At 49.7% G+C, this 14,366-nt stretch overlaps 1 pseudogene; it reads left to right on the top strand.

Annotated features, from left to right (window-relative positions):
* The first annotated feature begins 6,356 nt into the window (after positions 1-6,356).
* Positions 6,357-7,129, top strand: LOC136542993 (blue copper protein 1a-like; annotated as a pseudogene).
* The last annotated feature ends 7,237 nt before the right edge of the window (positions 7,130-14,366 follow it).

The following is a 14,366-nucleotide window of genomic DNA, read 5'->3' as shown; positions in this document are numbered from 1 at the left end:
TGCTGAAAGCCCTGCTGAGGATTGGTGCATGGACGAGTATTGCTTCCAGAGGCCTATCCCTGAAGCCTCCTCTTCTTAGCCTCCATCTCTTTGCGCTTATTGTCAATAACAATAGCATGATTCACCAGCGTCTAGAAATTGGGGAATGTATTGGATATAAGCTGGAGTTGCAGACCATCATACAGACCCTTGAGAAAATAGCGTTGCTTATCAGCATCATCAGCCACCTCATTCAGGAGCGTAACGTGACAACTGAGCAAATTTGTCACGATACTTAGCTACGGACATAGATCTGAATTCCTCCTGCTTGAGCTCTGAATTCCTCCTGCTTGAGCTCTGAATTCCTCCTGCTTGAGCTCTATCAATCCTTCAGGTATGTGGTAGGATCTAAAATTCTCTCTCAATTCCTACCAGGTGATAGGAGGAGCATTAGTGGGACGTCCATACTCGAATGCCTCCCACCAAGTCTTGAGCTTCTCCCTATAGTTGTCCTAACACGTACAACACCTTCTGCTGATCATCGTACTACGCTATGTTGAGTTGCTTTTCCACTGCATGAAGCCAAATCATCTGCTTCTAGTGGATCAGTGGCATGAGAAAACACTGGGGGATGGCCCTTCAAGAATTCACCCCTGCTTGTCACGCGGTGCTCCACCAATTGGTTGATTCTGCTGATTCTGCACCAGAGCCTGCATAAGCTGTGTCTGCACTACCAGAAGCTACTCAATAGTTGGTGGCGGTGGTGGTGGTGGATGTGGGGGAACACCTCCATGACCCCGGCCTCTTCCTCTTCTAGACATCTGACATCCAACATAAATATTCAAAATTTAGAGATTTCCATGTTATAGACACTTATATGGATATAGAATACATTCTAAAAATTTTCTGAACGAGTTTCAACATCAGCAGCTTGGTAAAACAGTCATATATTGAGTTCCAGATATCCCAAAAGAGAAGTGCTTTACATGGTTGGAAAGCTTAAGAAATTATCTACAACTTTCATTCAGATCACATGCCCAAATTCTGTCGTTAGGTTACTCAAAAATAGGATACAACCGAAATTATCCCAGATTCTAGACTGCACAAAAACTTCAACTTAAAACAGCTATATCTTACAAACCAGATCAGGAATAGGGGTGATTATAGAGGCATTGGAAAGATACTTAAGTCTAGTTGTTCGCATAAAAAATTTATAATTTTTGGTCTAGTAGATTTAGATTGGACATTGAGATAAGGGTAGACTGCTCCGAAAAAATAGATCCAAGAGAGCATGATGTACCAAACCCAACTACTTATTTATTGACTCAAACTTTAATATTCTTAACTATGGAACTTATGGACGTGCCCACAAAGTTCCAGCACTCATTACAAAAATCTAACTCACACATAAACATAATAACAATCTAACTAGGCACACCAAAGATCACACCGCACTACTAGACTCGACTTGACTCAACTTGACCCGTGCTACTAACGTCTTATTACATAGAAAGGCACTACAACACCTATGGGCGAAATTTATGGGGAAGCTCATCGTAGATCCTTGGCAGATTGAGGCACACCCTTTGCTCATCTATCACTTGTCGGTATATCTTAAGGGTCACCTCCTGTGCCTTCAGCTTGATCTTCCAGCCGTCGATTCTTATCTACTAATTCAGTGGGCATAGTGCACCTTCACTTGGGTAGTGGGATCTGTGCCTTCAGGGTCCTATTATTGCCCATCCCAAGTCAGGGTGTTGGCAAGGAAGGAAGCGATATCGATCTTCCTTCATATCATCAAAGCGACAACCACGGAGACCCATGCAGGCTACAGCGGCTGCATCTTCTATGCTATCTTCCATGGTGGCACAGTGAGCGTGATGCGCATAGTTCGAGTCCAGCTGGTATGCTTCCTTCTCTCCATCCCGGATGGAGATGCATGCCCTGGTCTTCCAATAAGTGTCCTCCTAGAGGGTGCGTATGCTCATTGCAGACGTACTCCACAACTGCGTCCCAATCAGCATAGTAGGTCTGAAGAATCCCCATAAGTCGGTGGTACGAAATGGAGGATTCACACCTCGGCTTGTACTAGATCTTTGTAGTCCATCCCATGGTAGGGGTAGGCTGATCTTCTTGAACGACCTCCTCCTCCTCCTCATCATTAGACAATACAACGACCTCCACTTCTTCGAATTCTTCTTCTTCGGGCTCTTCCTGGAATGGCTCAGGTGTAGGTGTGCAGGTGCTAGCGAGTCAACTTCTTGCTCATGGGGTTCCTCCTCCTCACGTGGCTCCATGGACTCATACAAGCCACGAGGTGGGTACTAGCCTCCGGTGCTGATGCAAGCGGTCTTATTGGCACGAGGCATCTACAGAATTAGATCTAGTTAGATTAGAAGCAAACATTTTTATAACAGAGTGGGGGCAAAAGAAGTATAAAACTTTAACAAATAACAAAGGTGAGATGGGAAGCATGAAATGAGTGAAGCAAAAGAAGCTAAAACGACAATTGCTAACTAGGCTTGCGTCCTACAGTCAACACGCCTCTGATACCAATCTGTCACACCCAATTTTAAGGATAAAATGGGATGCAAAATCTTATGTGCGCCCAGAGATTAGTCACACACATAAGCCGACAAATTATAAATAGTATCATCAGAAGTGTTTAATACATCACAAATAATAAGACATAGTCTTCACATAAATGTAGCGGAAGTATAAAGAAAAATCTCTCATGGAAGCTCTATATCATAGGGACATCAACTGGTTGACCACAAATCTAGTAATCCTCAGGAAAGTCGTCATTACCAAAGCCATCTGTTATCCATCCGGGATTTTTATCCAAATAATGAAAATAAACAAGCGTAAGTACATGTCGTACTCAACAAGTGTAACATGGGGTTCATAAGGCTCAAAAGGCTTGACACTGTTTAACAACATTCAGCTTTTAGTTGTCACAATTTTAGCATAAGAGTAGCAACAAATTGTTTCAATCCCAAAGTAAAACACATGATCAATGCAAACAAGAATAATGAATAGCATAAACCGATAATTCTTAGTGATCATCTATTCCATAAAGATCCAAGGCCGCTCATGACCATGAGCACAACTGATATACCAGTTTTACCCTTTGCAGAGGTTGTACACTTTCACTATGAGTCGTGATACCCATATGCCCGGATTAATTACTCTCAAAACACTTCCAAACTGAGCAAGCAGGGGTCACTATGAAGCCTTTCAAAGGATCATCTAACAAGTTAGGGCCATTAGATTCACTCAGCAAACAGATATAGGAATCCCCTGTCGAATGGCACAATTCCCTCATGGCTATACACATAAGACTAGAGGCTGTCCTATACCCGATTCGTTAAGCCATTCTTACGTCAATAAAGGTAACCACTAACAAGCTAGAAAATGTCCTTATACTGAGCTAAAGCTAGAGCCATGTAGCCCTCACAGCTGTACTATAAGTCCCGGATGTTCACTTACAGATAAGTCTTAGGGAGAGGAATCTGAAGCATTTAGAAAGTAGCTAAATACTAGAGCCTCCTGTTTCCAAGTTGCTAAAAGTCATATTTTAATGTTTATTGCATATACCATTAGTCAAGTTACAAGATCATGGTTTAATTGAGCACTAGCAAAGCTACCCAATGCATATCCCATAGGAGACTAAGGTATAAGTTCAATTCTAGGGATTCCCTATCAAGGTGACACATGCAACATGAATTAAATGTATTAAAGTTGATTAGGAAACAATGATGAATCTCATGCTATACTTGCCTTGAACAAAGTGCTCCTGCTGATCCTGCTCGTCAAAGTAATACTCTTGGTCACCCACGAATTGCTCACCTTCTATACTCGATAATCACAGCAACATACAAGCATCCAGAAGCAATCATGCATAGCAAACTAAAAGCTATAGATTAGAACTAGTACACCAACAACATAAAATCAAGATGAAAAAGTTTGTAAAACAAATCTACTGTCTTGCTTACGAACACACAGACGCGAAGATCACGAAAATCGGAGCTAAAACGAAGAAGTTATGTACTAAACAAGATTTCTTTATTAAAATAATAGATTAAATCTAACCTCGAATTTCAAAAGTTGAAAACATACTTAACAGTAATATGAACATGTAGATTACTCAATTATGAACCTAACGCAACTTGAACTGATCAAATCGGAGTTAAAACGAAGATTTTATGGCCTACAGAAGGTAGTGGCAGTTTTGTAAATAGATGAAACTTAATTTCTGAATTTAAAATAATTAAAACCTGATTTTAAATCTGCCTAAGGACTGTGGATACAATTTAAAGAAAAGGCAGGGGCTCTTTAGAATGAAAGCAGGGACGGCGGGTTGAGATCCAAATAATTATAAAGGGCCTTTTTACAAAACGACAGGCGAAGGGGTATCTAAAGATCTGGACCGTTGGATCGGAATCGGACGACGCAGATCAGATCGGAGGGGAGGGGAAACGGCCGGCGAGGACGGCGCGTATGAAACATGGTCTATGGAACACGGATTTACGAGCCGAAGACATCGAGAGAGAGAGAGAGGGGAGAGCAAGGCGAACTCGACTAAGTAGCTTACTGTGGCGTGAAGCGAACGGGAGCGACGTGGTGCTCGACGAGGCGGGCGGTGATGGCGGTGGTGCTAGGGTTGCGGCGGCTGGCGCAATGCGAGGGCGGCGGCTGGCGCTTTAGGGTCAGGTGAGGGCGGCACAACGTAGGGGCGCTATTTATGGGCGGCTTCGGTGTGCGGGTCACACCAGGACGCGGCGTAGAGGAGGCGGACTCGACGACGATGGCAGTGTCCGTGCCGGACACGCGCGGGAGGAAGGGGATAACCCTAACTCGTAGGCCCGGCGTGTTAGTGACAAGCGAGAGGGCGCGGGATAGGAACGGCGCGGGCGGGAGACTGGGCCGCCTGTTGGGCCGCTGCGGGAGAGAGCAGGAGTGAGGCGGGCCGCGCAAGCGAAGCTGGGCAGCGGGAGCTAGGCCAACAGGCCGAAAACAAGGGAGGGAGAAAAATCCTTTCTCTTTTTCTTTTCTAATTTTCCAAACCAACTTTTAAATACAAATTCAAATCAATTTAAAGTTTAATTTCAAACCACACAATTCAAAAATAATATGCAGCAGCATGAATGTATAGACATGTATGTAGATTTATATTTGATTTTAATCTTAATAAAGTTATTATTTTTAAATTTAATGCTCATAAAATACATAATTAAATTATTTTCTCCTATTTGAAAATCATGTAATTTTAGGGTGTTACAAACGGCCACAGGCGTTGGGCTAGCCCATCTCCGCTACTAGTAACAAACAAGACGACTAATAATACACTAGCATTTTTTAGTAGTGCATGGTTTTTACGGCATGGCATCCGTCATAAATACTTGACATTATGCATTACTAGCTAGTATAGCTCTCAACAAAACGTTAACCATTGTAGAAGGAATTGTCAGTTATTTTTTATTTGAATTGTGGATAAAGAATATATAACCGCCAAGAAGCCGTCCATTGCAACAACCAAGTTAACTGTTTTATACGAAGTCGTAATATACTCCTTCTGTCTCTGAATAAATAGATTCCTAGAATTGTCTTAAGTCAACCTTTTTCAACTTTGACCGAATTAAAAAAAACATTAAGATTTATGGTATCAAAAAATTAGTATTATTAAATTTATCATATAATATATTTTCATAAGATGCTTATTTTATTTCATATATGTTGTTACTCTTTTTATAAAATTAGTCAGGAATTGATTTATTTGGAGAGAGTATGGAGTAGCAGTACACTATGATTATTAACCCGAGAAGCTAATTAAGACAGATGTAGCCAGGTTATTATACGGGACGGGACAGAAGAAGCAACGGAGCTATCAGCAAAACAAATGAATCGCCAGGAAAGCGTCACCAACCCGCTGGAACCTGTTGGGGTTGGGGGCGCGCGACGAATCGTCAGGGCGAAACACGATGTGGCTGCCACCTGCCATGGATGCCTCCCTGCGATGCGGCCCTAATGTCCGTGGCAAATTTCACCTCGCTTTTATCAGCTGCATAGAGAGAAATAACGTACAGTCCATTCCTGTGGCGCTACCGATGCCCTTTGCTGCTGCTAGCAGCAGACGAGACGAACGGCTCCACCTGCAGACGAGTGGCGTTACCTCATCACAACAGCATGTTCGATCTAGGTACTGTGATGTGCCACTGATGTGCCTTTCTGCTGTATAAATAGACCCGAGTGTCACTCCTGCTTGCCAAGCTACATCAGCAGCTGCAGCAAGAGTAATATAGCGTGGCAAGGGGCACAGAAGCAGCCTTAGTTAGTTAGCTGCTCGCCAGGGGACGACGGCGAAGCGGCAACGACCAATGGCGTCCTCCAAGCATGTGCTTCTCCTGGCCGCGGTCGCCGCCGTCGCGTGCCTCGCGTCGCTGGCCTCCGCCACGCAGTGGGTGGTCGGGGACGAATGCGGCTGGAGGGCCAAGTTCAACCAGACCGGCTGGGCAGACGGCAAGACGTTCGTGGTCGGCGACACCCTGCGTACGCACGAGACGATCGACAATAACACCATCAATACACACACACACACACACACACACACACACACACACACACACACACACACACACACACATATATATATATATCTATCATTGGACTTAACCCCATTATTGTTTCGCAGTGTTCAAGTACCCCAAGGGGAAACACAAGGTGGTCCAGGTCGGCGAGGAAGACTTCGCTACGTGCATCCATGACGACGACGACAACCAGCTCGGGGCCTGGTGCTCCGGCCACGACGTCAGTGCGGCTCGAAAAGCCCGGCAAGATGTGGTTCATCTGCACCAAGCGCAACCACTGCCTCAAGGGCATGAAGCTCGCCATCGACGTGGTCGACGACGACGACGTCGCCCCACCCCCACCGCCGGTGATCACGTTCCCGTTCCCAGGAGCTGCCCCGCCCCCACCTCCGTTCAGTTGGCCGGGAAGCCCGCCCCCACCTCCGTTCGGTTGGCCGTTCCCGGGAACCGCCCCGCCACCACCGCCGCCGCCGCCACCGAAGTCTGCGGCCGTGAGGAACCTGGTCAGCGGCGCGGTGGCCGCGGCGGCAGCAGCCGTGGTCGCGGCCGCACTCGCGTTCTAGAGCCGCCCTCTCCCTACCTGCTGTGACCGTGCACGCATATGCAAGCGTTGTAGCATTGTTACTTGGGGGTTACTTGGTCTTGTTGTTTCGTGACCAAAATTTACCATGCCAAAGTTTTGGCGTTCCAAAGTTGGGTAAAAAAAGTTGCTAAAGATTTGGCAAGTCAAATGTGAGAAGTTGACAAGTTTTGGTAGGCAACCAAATACTAGCTAAAATCATGGCTTGTCCAAATCCTTAGTTTGGTAAATTTTGGAGATGAACCAAGCAGGCACTTGCATTGCATGACTTCGTTTCCAGTGTGGTGGGAGGAGCACTGTTTTCGGTTTGGATTTGTTTACTGCTGCTGTTCGTGCTTGGACTAGGCAGCATTAGCAAGAGAGTTTAGAGCTATATTTATGTATCAGGGGCCTGCCTAGTCATGTGTCTCACTCAAGGGTGATCCTTTTTTTTTTTTTGCGAATGTGTTTCAGGTGATCTGAGTTTGTCAGTCTGCTATACTTGCCGGTCGGCATTAAAAAGTCCATTCTAATAAAGTTTAACTCTTCCTGATTTATTGACCACAGATATAAAATCAGAGTGTGCGTGCGCTTGTGCAGTGAATACTGTCTCAATTCAAGTTATAAGTCATTTTGGCTTTTCTAAATTTATAGTTTTTACTATACACTTAGATATACGTGATATATATATATATATATATATATATATATATATATATATATATATATATATATATATATATATATATATATATATATATATATATATATATATATATATATATAGAAATGCCAAAATGTTTTAAATGTTTTGAATGGATTGACATTTCATATATGTTTTACAATCCATGTCCATTTCATAATCGAAGTCCATAGCAGGAGTAACTGCTACTGTGTTAGTTCTGCTCAGCAGGCGATCGACAAGACATTAAATGCAAGTGTCGAATATGTGTACAATTTAGTCACGGTTAGGACATTGATGAGTTGTAACAGGTGTCCAAGGACATAAATTTGGATCATATGGATCTACAGAGCATCTCCAGCAAGGGCCCTCAAACTAGCTAACCCCCTAAACTAAAATTTGAGGGCTTACCCAAAAAACACAATTCCAACAGGGCCTCTACTCAAGCCCTCAAATTTAGGGTGGCCCTCAAACTAGCCCCGTTAGACCCCATCCTGTAGTTGGTTGCTTTTCTCGCTCCCTGCGCTTGCCTCTCTTCCCTCCCCGTGCCCTCCACTCCCCAATGTTTCCACCAAGCGCCGTCCAAATCCGGTGAGGAAGGGGCCGCTGAACACCTCCTATCGCAGCGCCCCCTCCTCCGCCCTAGATCCGGTGGGAGCCACTCCTCCTGCGTCTGGATCCCGTTGTGGCGATCCTTCTCCTGCGTATGGCCTCCTCGTTCTCCCTCGCTTCCGGTTGGAGTTGTCGCTCCTCCCAGGCCGCGACCCCGACGAGCCAAACTGGCGCGTGGTTTCCCTGATGTGGCCGTGATGAGTTCCTCCTCCGGCGAGCGGCGAGGGCACGACTAGCTCCTCCTCCAGCGAGCGGCACCCTCAGCCAACGCCTCCCCCGGTGAGGCTGCTCCCTCGACTAGCCGCTTCCCCACGTGAGTGGCGCCCTTGGCCAGCGCCTCCCACGGCGAGGCCGTTCCCTTGACCAACAGCTCCCCCGGCGAGCTCGCTCCCTCTACCAGTGACTCCCCCGGTGGTCCCTTATGAGAACCCTATCGAGGCTGCGACGAGCCCTGCTGAGGCTGTGACAGGCCGCTCCCCTGGCGAGCTCCTCCCCTCCCTCTGCATTGAGATAGTGTCGGGGACCAATACTAGGGTACCCAAAGAGGAGTAGCTAATAACCATCAACGTTGATTCATTCGAGCGATCAAGAGCACAGCTACAGCTCTTGCCGACCCCAGGTACACAAGCTCTGCCTCGCCCGGCCTCTAAGGGCTGGCTCCACCTCGCCCGACCTCCAAGGGTTGGCTCCGCCTCGCCCGACCTCTGAGGGCAGGGCTCCACCGTGCCCGACACCGAGGCCACGCGCTCCGCCTCGCCCGACCCTTAGGTCCACGCTCCGCCTCGCCTGACCCTCGGGTCCTCGCTCTGCCTCACCCGGCCCTCGGGTCCGTGCTCCGCCTCGCCTGACCCTTGGGTCCACGCTACGCCTCGCCCAACCCCTGAGGGCGGACTCCGCCTCGCCCGACCTCTGGGGGCGCGCTTCGTCTCGCCCGACACCAAGGCCACGGGCTCCGCCTCGTCCGACCTCTAAGGGCTAGCTCCGACTCGCTCGACCCCTGAGTTTGGGCTTCGCCTCGCCCGAGCCTTGGGTTTGCGCTCTACATCGCCCGACCTCTGGGGAGGAACTCCGCCTCGCCTGACCCCGAGGCCAGAGGCTACGTCTCGCCCAACGGAGACCCATACCACCGCCAACCACTCTAGGTCCAAGCATATGGGCCTGGGTCAAAGCTCTGACGCCAGGGAAGAGACTAGCACGCCTCGATGTAGCCCTATGGGGGTATGGCCCCCGGTATCCACAAGACAAGACATGGGCCGCACCATCAGAGTGGCCTAGCCCACAAGATCAAGGCGTGCACGGCGCTGCTCGGCGTGCACCGCAAGTTATTGTATAGTTCTAAATAGGATACTTTCCTTGTAACCCTACCCCTCCAGAGTATATAAGGAGAGGCAGGGGTCCCCTAGTGGACAGATCGATACATCTCAATGCAATACATCAGAACACAAGATGTAGGTATTATGTCATACTGATGGCCGAACCTGTCTAAATCTTGTGTCTTGGTGCTTGTATTACCATCTCGCTCCTCATCTCGCTCACCTCTATGACAAATCTACCATCGTGGGATACCCCTCGGGGGACCGCCGAGCATCTTTTGTCAACAGTTGGTGCGCCTAGGTAGGGGTGTGCGCTTGATCCATGGCGAGCCAGATGGACCTCAAATCAATAGCGCGTTCTCGTCATCAATCTCATGGAGATCCATGCTGGTCCACGACGACGATTCATCGCTGTCTACAACAGCCCCCGTGCGATAGCAAATCCAATCTCGAAACCACCTCCGAGGTCGCCTTCACCAACAACTCACCTGCCCTGCCAGGAGCTCGTCGTCAATGCCGACCTAGATAACGCCATACGTCGCCGACCAGACTTTCTGTCTAAAGCTAAGTCACGCTTTAATATTCTTCTAAATATTCTCCAATCTCCGTATATCGCCATGATGTTTCTCCGAGCTGTTTTCTCCATGTTTGCTCTCCAAATGATTTTCCTGAACCTCCAAATAGTCATGTTGATGCTCGGACGCCTCCAGAGACGGCCCTGTCTCCGGCTCCTCCCTACACGTGCACGAGTGTCTGCCCTCTACGTTATGGGTTGTCGGCAGTGGTTCCTTGGTGACACCTGTTCCTCCTACACATGCATGGGCTCCGCGCTCGATGTTATGGACTATGGGCTAGCTAGGGCTGGAGACTCAGCTACACACTAACTGGTCAGACAGTTTATATTAAATATAATTACATCTTCACACCAACTGATCACCGAGCTACATATGTTATTTCATCGCCATTGCTGATTTTTCTCCGGAGTTCATATATTTTTACATCATGTACTACCCGTTCTACATATTTGTATTGCAGAATCATCGTCCAGGTGATCAGATCACCTGGTGCTTGGGCTTCTCCACCGATCAACTGGTCGGACCGCTTGGTTCATGGACTTCGTCGCTGACCAGTTGATCGGAGTATTCGCCGGTCACTTCTACTCAATTCTCACTTCGCGCCGACCAGTTGACCAGACTATTTGTCGCTCGTGCTTCATCGCCAGCTACACCGGTTACTCCTCGGTGCTCGGATTCTTTGTGCTCGAGGACTAAGTGGGCACACTTCACTGCACGGACGTCGCCAGCTACGCTGGGGACTCCTCGGTGCTCAGACATTGCTAGCGATGCTGGGGACTCCTTGCTTTTTGGTGCTCGGACATCAACAGTGACGCCGAGGACTCCTTGATGCTCGGACATCGCTAGCGACGCTAGGGACTCCTCGCTCCTCGATGCTCGGACATCGCTAGCGACACCGGGGACTCCTCGCTCCTCGGTGCTGGGTTATCGCTAGCGACGCCGGGGACTCTTCGCTCCTCGGTGCTCGGACATCGCTAGTGACGTTGGGGACTTCTCGCTCCTCGGTGCTTGGACATCACCAGCGATGCCGGGGACTCCTCGCTCTTCAGTGTTTGGACATCACCAGCGACGCCGAGGACTCCTCGGTACTCGAACATCGCCAGTGATGTCGGGGACTCCTCGCTCCTCGGTGCTCGAACATCACCAGTGACGCCAGGGACTCCTCGCTCCTCGGTGCTCGGACATCGCCAGCGACGCCGGGGACTCCTCTCTCTTTGGTGCTCGGACATCGCCAGCGACACCGGGGACTCCTCGCTCTTCGGTGCTTAGACATCGCCAGCGACACCGGGGACTCCTCGCTCCTCGGTGCTCGAACATCGCCAGCGACGCCGGGGACTCCTCGCTCTTTGGTGCTCAAACATCGCCAGCGACGCTGGGGACTCGTCGCTCCTCGGTGCTCGAACATCGCCAGCGACGCCTGTGACTCCTCGCTCCTCGGTGCTCGAACATCGCCAGTGATGTCGGAGACTCCTCGCTCTTCGGTGTTTGGACATCGTCAGCGATGCCGGGGACTCCTCGCTCTTCGGTGCTCTAAAATCGCCAGCTATGCCGGGAACTCCTTGCTCTTCGGTGCTCGGAAATTGCCAGCTACGTCGGGGACTCCCTTGCTGCTCAGATCTTGCTACGTCTCGTCGGTGTGCTATCAAGCTGCTCCATGCTATTTTGGATCAGGGTGCTGATCTTGGGCAGCACATCTGGGGTCTTGATGCGCGCATGTCAGATGACGTCGGCAAAGCTTTTAGACTTCTTTTTCTTTGACCCTGCTACAAGATTCATTCTTCATCTTCTAGTAGGCTCAGGGACTAAGTGGGCACACTTCACCTTGCGGTGAATGTGTTTGTTCTCATCTCGAGGCTATGCCTGGGGACTGGCTGCCTGCTCGGCTGGTCTTCTACTTTCTGACCCTGGCACCACGTGACTACGTCACCTACTGTTAGGCTCAGGGACTAGCTGTGGGGGTATGGCCCCCGGTATCCACAAGACAAGACATGGGCCGTACCATCAGAGGTGGCCCCAGCCCACAAGATCAAGGCGTGCACGGCGCTGCTCGGCGTGCACCGCAAGTTATTGTATAGTACCAAATAGGATACTTTTCTTGTAACCCTGTCCCTCCAGAGTATATAAGGAGAGGCAGGGGTCCCCTAGTGGACAGATTGATACATCTCAATGCAATACATCAGAACACAGGATGTAGGTATTACGTCATACTGACGGCCGAACCTATCTAAATCTTGTGTCTTGGTTCTTGTCTTACCATCTCGCTCACCTCTACGACAAATCTACCATCGTGGGATACCCCTCGGTGGACTGCCGAGCATCTTTTGTCGATAAGCCCGTAACCCCTACTACAAACTTTCAGTGCTAGTAACATGAACAACAATGACGAAATGGACGTAGGGACATTCTGCCTGATCTAGTATAAACCTCGTGTCCTCATTAGCACACCGCCTGGGCCAGACGCGCAATATTAGAAATTTACTTGTTGGTGGCAACTCGAAATACCGACAGTTGGTGCGCTAGGTAGGGGTCTTTTGCGCGTCTCGACATCCACACCAGGCCTCGGATGGCTAGTCACAACCTCAACTGGGTCCTGGGTGCACACATATGTTTTGGGGACCTGGACTTCATTGTCACGATGGAGGGAGGGTTGGCGATGGCTCCCGCCGTCGCCCGAGCTCTCTGCTCCGCCGACCTCGACGTAATCGCCAAGGCGCTTGAGGAGCTACAGCTGCACACACTAGAGGCCCACGCCCCTAGAATCAACCAACTCCTCGACTTCGACTATGGGAGGTTAGAGTACCAGCTTGGTGCCCTCCTAGGACCTCGGCCGTCCCTGGAGGACCTATGCCACCTCACCTTCTTGTTCGCCAACATCATGGCACAGCTTGCTAGAGGGGAGTCGCTCTCTCCAAAATACCTCATCTAGAGCGCCCCGACAGCGTTCCTATTTGGTCTCCGCAACACCACAGAGACCAATGGCCACCCTGTGGCGCAACGCATGCCTTCATCCCCTATGAACGATGAGTTTGTGGGGATGACCGAATATGTCACAGAGTCTTTCCATGATCTCCTTGTAGGAGAATCGAGGTCGCCTTCTAGCTCTGACTCCAGCAGGGAGAGCCATCACCCCTTTCATGAGTGTTTCATGATGGGTACCCCCAAGGGACATGTCGAAAGCATCCACAAGGAAGAGGCTACCCCAACGAGTGACCTCAACGGTGAGGTCGAGAGGGATGCAGGGGCCCCACCTCACCTACGGGTGGAGCAGTTGAAGGCTCGACACCAAGAGCTCGAGGAAGTGTGACTCCAGCTCGGGCAAGAGGGCACGGAGCTCGATCGAGAGATCGAGCGCCATGGATGCGGTGGGCGCGTGCTTGCCATGGCCCACGGTGTGAACCGAAGGATCATCGAGGATGATGAAGCCCTCCCACACTTCGCCTAGGCAAGCTAGAACATCCCTGCTGTAGCACCCTTACTCCATGGGCTTTCAGGGCCCATGATGCCCGAGGATCATCGGGTCCACCATGAGATTCGCACGCTACTTGAGCATGCGGCAGCACAGCAGGCCAAGAGCTCGCTGTCTCGATAATGCGAGCTTGATGCTAGCCAACGCACGCCCTCGGAGTGACCCAACAAGGACACGTCAGTCCACTAGGTGCCACAAGGCGGCAGGCTACGCACCACGGTCCTAGTACATTAGTGTCTCGGCCACAATCGTGACACGTGTGACACCCTCGACGCTCGTAGGTGTGTCCACGGTGATATGAGGGAGGGAGCTAGCCACAGCTACCACCCTTGTCGTGGCGGGCGTTATGATAGTGGCAAGTACCAAAGCCCGAGCCCTAGCCTATCGGGACCTTAGGCCTTCAGCCGACACATCCTTAACGCTGCCTTCCCGCCATGGTACCGACCACCAACCAAAATCCTAAAATACTACAGGGAAACAAACCTTGGACCATGGCTCAAGGATTATCGGCTTGCTTGCCAAGCTGGTGGAGCGGATAATAACGATTTCATTATCTGCAACCTTACATTGTTCCTGCTGATTCGACGCGAACA

The sequence above is a fragment of the Miscanthus floridulus genome, chromosome 3 (assembly GCF_019320115.1).
Source record: "Miscanthus floridulus cultivar M001 chromosome 3, ASM1932011v1, whole genome shotgun sequence".
NCBI lineage: Eukaryota > Viridiplantae > Streptophyta > Magnoliopsida > Poales > Poaceae > Miscanthus > Miscanthus floridulus.
The sequence above is the reverse complement of the archived record's forward strand: the minus strand, read 5'-3'. Positions and strand labels throughout refer to the sequence as shown.